The sequence below is a fragment of the Sapajus apella genome, unplaced genomic scaffold, assembly GCF_009761245.1.
Source record: "Sapajus apella isolate SASKATOON/1434 unplaced genomic scaffold, GSC_monkey_1.0 scaffold188, whole genome shotgun sequence".
In the NCBI taxonomy this organism is placed as follows: domain Eukaryota; kingdom Metazoa; phylum Chordata; class Mammalia; order Primates; family Cebidae; genus Sapajus; species Sapajus apella.
In genome coordinates, this window is record NW_022437128.1 from 1,145,267 (window position 1) to 1,154,329 (window position 9,063).

The window sequence follows — 9,063 nt, forward strand, 5'->3', positions numbered from 1 at the left end:
TTCCCTGAGTGTAGTGACCCATGTATTTGGTCATATTTTTTATGAGATCTCTGCAGGTAATGTATATGGGGTTCTTATAGGAGATTTTAGTTCCTGGTGGACCTGTGGGGTTTCTAAGCCAGGTCAGCTCTCAACTGACAGGAGGCCAAACAGAATAGGTCCTAGGTGGCTATGTGGACACCTGCATAGATACGGCAAGTACTACTCCCACAACAGGGGGAAGGCTGATAATGCCCTTGCTGGCAAGCTGTGCTTCCTGCCTTAGGTCCTACTGAGTAGACTGGTGCCAGATGAGAGCTGTGGTAATCTTGTAAGTCTGCATGGCTAGTTGAATTTAAAAAGACCACATCCTCATCCAGTGGGCATTGCAGTTAATAGTCCTTCACTTCAATGTCCCTCAGGATGAGAAATATCCAAGTGCTGACCAATAATCCCCAAACTTTTAACTCTGAATTTTTTTCTGTGTAAAACACCTAGAAGGTGGCTTTCCAGCTCTGGATACCCTTGGCATGAGCAGTAGACAAGTTATATATTTAGATATTATGCTAACTTAATATTTGCTTTGCCTGTTTCTACAAATACGTGTCTTTGATTCTGAGGTAGAACTCTTGGGGTACCTGCCCTCTTGACATAAGTTACTAAATCCTTGAATAGGTAATCACTTCAAAATGTATTTCTTCAGTTTTTCTGTATTTTCTTCCTCCCTTTCCAGTTTTAATTTGTCACCTCTTGTACCTTTATTTTTATTCTCTTTTTCAACTTTATTCATGTTCATTTCTTTTCTTTACTCTCTTATGTGCCAATTCACTTACTCTTTCTCCTTCGATTGTTTTCTTTCTACTTTTTTTCTTTTTAAATTTTATTCTATCTATCTCTCTTTAACCTGCATCTTCATTCTTTATCTGTTACTATTTGTGTTACTCATTCTCTTACTTTATCTCCCCTAGGCCTTTACTATCCTTCAATCTCAACATTAGAAGTTCATTTTATTCATTGTTAATAACCTATTATAACACCCAAAAATGATAGCGGAAAGAATGAATAGTAAAACTTCAGTCTTAATTTTGTTAACTAAACTATCCTCTTACTTTTTTTTGAGAAATGACTCCTGACCCTCAGTTTCCTTATCTCTAAATATGGGGACAATAACTGTCTTACCCATTGCCATTTGAATGTTGTTCAGATGCAACAATGTAATGTATGCGAGCATTAGAAAAACATTAGGAAGACATTATAGGGCTCACTCAAAGAATGTGACTAGGTTGCTAAAAGTTGCTGAAAATAGAGCCTAACTCTGGTGAGAACTTTTCAGGGAAATTAAAAAGGAAATGAAACTTAAAATTTGCATTATTTTACAAAGTGAAGATAATCTAATAATGGAAAAATTATTTGCGTGGAAAGCAAAGCAGGAAGTTGAGGTGCTGGGTTCTAAGTCTTTATTAAGTATTGGCTCTACAGAGCTAGATTATAGCTGAAGTGGAAGCAGTTTAGGAAGGACCATCTCTAGGGGGATTTTTTTTTACTTTGCATTTCAGCTTCATAGCTCGTATCTTCTTATTGCAGAACCTGGATGAGTTCAATGTGAAGGAGTACTGGGTGGGATTATGAGGCAGCAGAAACACTTGACCCTTGAGTCCTTGGGCATGAATCATCGAAATAAAGATAGATTGATGTTCTAAGTATTGTAAAGTACCAAAAGGCATTATAATTGAAAATCAGATGACTTACCAATGGTTTTGTGAGAGAGCTCTAAAAAAAAAAAGAGAGAGAGAAATCACTAGCTATATGTATTTTTTAATATATACTTTTTATTTATATACTTTCATTTATATAGTTCCACCAGTAGGAATCTGCATCCTAATCTCAAGTTCAGCTGCAGTTGAATAGTAGAAATGGTGACTTTCTTGCTATGGCAAACTAGTACATATCAGGGCCTCCTCATTGAAACATCCCTTGTGTGATGCTGAGAAGCCATTGGAAATCTACAAGGGTTCATCCTCCACTTTGTAGTTTCTGTTTATTAGTGATGTGTACATTCACAGTTATTCATGACTTACTGAAATGCTAGGTAGAAGACAAATAAGAGGTTGAAGAAAATGTGAACTCCAAACCCTTGAAATCCCAACATGGAAACCAGGTAGCGATCCCTAAGATACTGAAGGAAAGAAAAATCCTCACTGGATAATCAGATGGCAAACTTACTGATAGGTCCTGTAGCTCTAGCTGTGAGAGAGAGAGAGAGAGAAAAAGAAAAAGATATCAGTATACTTCACCACTGTGAAGGAAACCCCCATTTCCCAACACCCGCTCTAGGGAGTATCATAGATAGAAACTCTGGGAAGATCAAGAGTTGCTTGTATGGCGAGCCTCAGGCAGGTTCCCTGATGCACAGCATAAGGGACCTACAGGAAAAGAGGCCTCCTCCTGCTTTCAGTGAGGGTTGAAACTCTTCAGAGGGTTGGGAAAGACTCACTCCATATTAATCTGTTACGCTTCTATTCTTCTTACATTTTCTTGCCCCTTGCCCTCAATTTCCTTAGAGAAACGGTTTATTTGAAAAGCGTTCCTTCTGTTGCTGATGGATCATTATGGCTATTACTAAGAGGGCTGTTTTGGTTGATATTTTTAAACATTAGCCTGTGAGATTTCTTAATACTTCACGCATGGCCTCTTTGCAAACTATGTAATAGGAATGCTGGAGGAGTCAAGAAAGACAGTGTTAAGAAAGCATGTCACCCCTAAACCTCAGTGTCACACAATATACCCATTAGCAAACCTGCATATGTACTCTCTGAATCTAAAATAAAAGTTGAAATTATTTTAAAAAATGCAGGGCAGATCAGGCCCCAGGATCTTGTAGGTCAGACATCGAAGGGACCAGAGTGGAAAAACAAACTTGATACTTACGAATAGGGGCTGCGAATTGCACTGAAATACAAAAGGGAGGAAAGTGCGGTTTGACATTGACAGAATTTTCATTTTACCAGTATTGTTTCTAAAGATACTATGGAGAAATTCAACCAGAGGGAGAAGAACTACTGTGGGACTGCAGATAATCTTAGCCTGGCGGCCCCATAACCCTCCAACCAGATTAAATCATTCAGCATCCATCTTAAATGAGAAATTTAAGTAATTAAAAAATAATAAATATGAATAATAAAAATAAAATAAAAATTTAAGTATGAATTATTTGACGTTCCCTTGTCCTAAACTCAGTGACAATTCAGGACATTGTGTCTGATGTCTTGGGCATCAGAAGGTGTCAGAAGATTTGAATGTAATTAAGAAGTATGAGTGAGAAATCCTGCATGGGTGGAAATGGCAACAGTTAGGATGTGGAGAGGACCCCATATCTCACAGAAGGCCGAAGAACATCAGAGGAAACAGAAAAGGAACCACTTATAGGTCCAATAGTTCCAGCTAAAATATAGGAAAAACAAAATAGAACTAATGAGGAAGTACTGTTTGCATTAAAATTCTTTCTGGGAAACCATCACAAATGTAGACACCAGGAGCAAAATTTCCACTTCAATGAAGGAATAAGTAAAGTTTATAAATGCTTCCTTCTTCACCTGGGAGGACCCCGTTACTGCTGGGATCTGCCAGCTGGAGCTGTAGGATGCACGTTTAGTCAGGCAGGGTTCCTTTCCCTTCCCTGGCAGGTGTCCTGCTTGTGTCTCAGAGGTTACACAGGCCATTGCCTGTCTTCCAGCTGGCTAATTTAAAGTTGCTTAGCTAGAATCTATAGCCTCATCTTCTGATGGAGACAGTGGGAATTCCTGTCTCTGTAGTGATTTTGGACCTTATTCAACAGAGTAACTTGGCCTGCCATATATTAATATAAGATGGAATAGAAACTGTTAGGTAGACTTAAGGCATTTATAGGTATGAGTTGTGGGCAAAACAATTAAGTTACTAGACCCACACACTTGTTAATAATGCAATAACAGTCTTCTTCTTTATGACCCCCCCACAACACACACACACTGCACCACACCTTTCTATACCTCATAGACTATAAGTGATCCTCTCACCTTGGCCTCTCCAAGTGTTGGGATTACATGTATAAGCCACTGTGCCTGGCCTGGTATGTGCTTTTATGATACCTACCCAGTATCTGCTCTCAAAGTTTGACTTGATTATTTTAATAATGTTTCATTTGTATAAATACTCCGAGAGGAGTAGACACAGGCTGTGATATATTGTGAGCTTTAATTCTCAAATCATTTTTTTCTCTTCTCTTCAAAGTTAGTCCTGCCTCTGGGGCTCAAGCTCTGAACTTCCCCAAAAAGGAAGGATGGAAATGTGTTAAGAAGTGAATTAAACCCTGATGAGTTTCATCTTTCTTGTCTTTGGCTTTAGGGTCACACTTGGCGTGGGGAATCTGCAGGGATGGGAAAGCTGGTTAAACTTGGACCAAGTGCTCTCATCTTTTTATTTCCTTTCTTAGGGCAGAGAATTAACATCCTGTAGAGCAATGGTTCTTAAACTTTGCTGTGCACACAAATCACCTGGGGATCTTGTTAAAATGCAAAGTCTGATTTAGTAGGTCAGGGGTGGCCAATAGGCTGAGATTCTGCATCTCTAAAACTCCAAGGTGATGTTGATGCAGGCCCTTGGACCCGCTGTAAGCATCAAGGCCATAAAGGGCTGGAAAAATCTCAGATCAAATAAAAGTCATTGTTTCCATTTACTATTTTTTTCTTGAAGACCATATGCTTTAATTTTAAAATAATCACATACGAACCAAAAACACTATTTCTACCTTTTCTCCTTCATTTCTGGTAAGAGACTGAATCCAGATTTAGATTATAGCTTAGGTTAATTTTTAACTCAACAATGTTTATTAGAAAGCAACTGTTTTTATTTTTTTTCAAGGGAACAGCAGAATGACAAACATTTTGCCAAAGATGAATTCACTTTGAAGTTCTGAATGTTTGAACCAGATTTGGATCATATTGATGATGGTCCCTTGTGATAAGCTTGTTTCTTTTAGATAATCTTCAACCTAAAATTGCTAATTACTGAAAAATCAGATTAATGTATTATTTTTATAATAAAACAGCAAGGTAAAAGTCTGGAATATATGGAGTGTCACTTGTGCACCATGTAATAATGAATATTTAGAAACAAATTCAACACTGAAACACTTAAAGGAAATTTCAGGGGATATCTCCCCAATTACATATACAAGGAAGCACTGGTCAGATTCATTTTAAGTAGTCATAAATAATTTCAAATGTTTATTAAAACACATAAATATTAATAGAAAGTCAACATTTTCTTAGACCTCTTCAGCTGATTGTTTATTTTTCTATAACCTATACATGGATGTTTTCCCCCCTCTTGAGATAATGATCTAAATATAAACAAGCTACCTGATGTAAATGAGAATTTGTGTGATTTATTTAAACAAATGTGTAATTTTGAGTACAGAATTCAACTGTTACCTCCAAAAAAGAAACCTTTTTAATAGAATTTAACAGAAGTTGTGAAACTAGAATTTTTCCCTCTAAGATTAACTGGAAATTCATTGTAAATCAACCTAATTAACAGAATTTATTACTCCACTCTGGAAAATGCTGTCAGATAACTAAGGAATATATATGGAATAAATGTACATATGTAAAATATGGTTACTAGAGTTAGAAATGTGCCAAAGTCCATTTATCCCAAATCCTGTCTGTAAAGAAGAGGAGGGGTACATTGGTAAACATTTTAGAGTGCTTAAAAATGCCAAAAACAAAATGGTAATTTCTACTTGGATAAAGTTAAAAAAGTTAAATGTCTGTAAAAAAGTGTTCTGTGTTCTTCTACTCCAGCATGGTCTCATTTAAAGTAAGAAAGCCCTAAAATACTGTTGCAGAGAAAATATTAACTAGGTTGTTACGTTATTAGCCTAAATATTTTTTTCCATTTTGTTAGATTTTGCCTTTCTTTTGGAAGGAAGGAAGGAGGATATTCAGGATAATAAAAATGAATTGGGAACATTTTTTTTCCTTTCTAAATCAACTTCCTCTCATGTATCCTTTACTCTCTATTCCCAACCAGTGCTTCTTCCAGAGATGTATGCCATAATTTCATTTAAAATTTTATCTAGATAGTTCTTTCAGATTTATTCTTTGTTCATAGCAGGGTATATACATACCACACAAACATCAGTGACAGTCTGAGGACCCTTGGTCGGTGAGCTTGGAATCACTGCATGTCACTGAAGTTTTCTTGGTGGGTGTGAAGCGGAATGGCCACCATCAAGCCTCTTTCTTTGAGCGTTACTGGGTTTTCTCACAGGGGGAATCTTTCTTCCTTTCACTTGACCATTTTTTGTTCTAACCTCTCTTCCCCTTTGTTGTTGAATCTTAAGATTTTGGAAAAGTTAAAGGTAATAGCACTTTCTTACAGAGGCACCCCAGTTTATTAAGATAGGAATAGGGAGTAAGAAGGGGAAAAGAATAGACAATTTGCGAAGGAAATAAAAAAATCTAGGAATATGAATGTCTTACATAGTCTAACAGTGTAGTAAAGCAAAGCACATGATAATTAAAGGGCAAAAAAAGAACTTACTAACAGGTCCTGCAGTTCTGGCTAAAATACAAACAAAAATGGTGAGTTTGGAGAGAGCACAACTCAAGGATGTTTATCTCAGGGAGTTTCAGATCAAGCATTTACGACATATTTGATTTACATGGAAAGGCAGCAAAAAGGATAGCAGGCGTTTTCCTTTTTCCTTAGGAGACTGTTAAAATCATACGCTCTGCAGTTATTTTTCTTATTCTTATTTTTTACTATCTTCCTACTCAAATCCTTCTAAAATTTATAGACAACTTTCCCCGGCCCCAGAATCTTTTTCACATTTTTATTAATTATTCTAGTTTGTATTATCAGAGTTTCCACTTTGCTAAATGAAAGAAGTAATCAGCCACTTAGAGGATCTTGAAATCAGCCTCACATTCCTCACACTGGTAAAAGAAAGAACAGTAAAATTGCAAGTTTTTCTCCTTTCCTCCATCTTTATGTGCCTTCTCCTCCCCACACGCCCCATTCCTCTGGTAGCAGGCACGTTGTAGGAGATAAAAATCATTACACATGGTATGCACGTATCAAAATATCACATGTATCCCATAAATTTGTACAATTATTATATGTCAGTAAAAAATAGACTGATTTGTAAATATGGCAAACTTACACAGAGGTTCTTCAGTTGCTTTTATACATTGAATACTACCTATAATAAAAATGGAAAAGAATAATATTACTTAGATTTAGACCTCCAGAGGGCACAGAGATAGACAATCTCATTCCCTCCTCCCTCTCCCCAAGTGTGGTACAGTCGAAGGTTAAAGACCTGAGTCCCAGTTTTGCTATTCTCTAGCTCTGTGATTTTGAGGAAATCACTACATGTTTTGAACATTAATTTTCTCATCTCTAAAACAGAAGTTGTATCCCCTGTCTAACTTATATTGTGAAGTTGCAGTGAAAAATCAGGAGTAATAACAGAAGGGAAAGCTGCAAAGTTGGATTAGAAATATTATGGAAAGAAATATTCAGTAACTATAAACGAATGAAATACTTCAGCAAAGTAGTAAGCTAATTTATTTTCCTTTATTCTGCTTTAATTTTTCCTCTTATTTCTCACTGTCATTTGGTAAGTTCTGAGTCTTGAACAACAGAACATTATAATTTGCACTTAATTGTTTTTATTTTTTACTTATTAATCTGTTATTTTAACCTTTAAAATAACCCTATTTTCTTGTGTACCTTAGTACTTAATTACATCCTTTTAATCTCTGTTGCTTCTGTCTTGAGAAATAACTGATCATATTTTAAGATGTTGAAAATTTTGCAGTTATTTTTCTCTTAAAATAATTGAATAATTTGTTTCCTTCTTTGTATATAATTGTTTTTGCTTATCTGCTACTTTGCTGTTTTGGGGAAGGAAATAGTAGCTTTCCCCAGAAATGACAGGATCTACTCTCAGCACTTGGGAAGAGATGTCAGTTTTTCTGTGAGGTATTTTAGGCTGTCAGTCACTGAATTGTCAGTTTCTCGAGAAGGTGAAACCACTCTCACCACCAAATAAAGATAATCCAGCGTGAGTTCATATGAGTCTTTTTTTTTTTTTTTTGAGACGGAGTTTCACTCTTGTTACCCAGGCTGGAGTGCAATGGCGCGATCTCGGCTCACCGCAACCTCCGCCTCCTGGGTTCAGGCAATTCTGCCTCAACCTCCTGAGTAGCTGAGATTACAGGCACGCGCCACCATGCCCAGCTAATGTTTTGTATTTTTAGTAGAGACGGGGTTTCACCATGTTGACGAGGATGGTCTCAATCTCTTGACCTAGTGATCCACCCGCCTCGGCCTCCCAAAGTGCTGGGGTTACAGGCTTGAGCCACCACGCCCAGCCAAAGATAATTTTAAAAGGACAGCTTTCATATACCTAATATTTTTAAAGATTTATGATATTAACCTGTATTCAGAATGACACGTATATTTTAATTACGCATATTTAATTTTGATCAATTGGTAATGACTGTCTGGAGATGAAAAGAATTTTAGGATACATGTGGACTGAGCAGGAAAGAGAACCATGATCAATTACTGATGTCTGCCATGGGCCAAGGCATGAGCAGAAATGAAACACAGGTCATATATATATTCCATTCCTGACCTAAAGTAATATGCAATAATGAGGAGAAAGGAAATTCTTTTTTTTTTGGACAGAATTGCTCTCTGTCACCCAGGCTGGAGTACAGTGGCACAATCTTGGATCACCACAAACTTCACCTCCTGGGTTCAAGTCATTCTTGTTCCTCAACCTCCCGAGTAGCTAGGATTACAGGCATGCAACACCATACCGGGCTAATTTTTGTATTTTTAGTAGAGATGGGGTTTCACCACGTTGGCCAGGCTGGTCTCACACTCCTGACCTTAAGTGATTCGCCTGCTTCGGACTCCCAAAGTGCTGGGATTATAGGTGTGAGCCACTGTACTGGGCCAAGAAAGGAAATTCTTGAACTGAGTATTTTGTGGTCTTTCCCAGCTGAAGGCAAATAAACAGGGCAG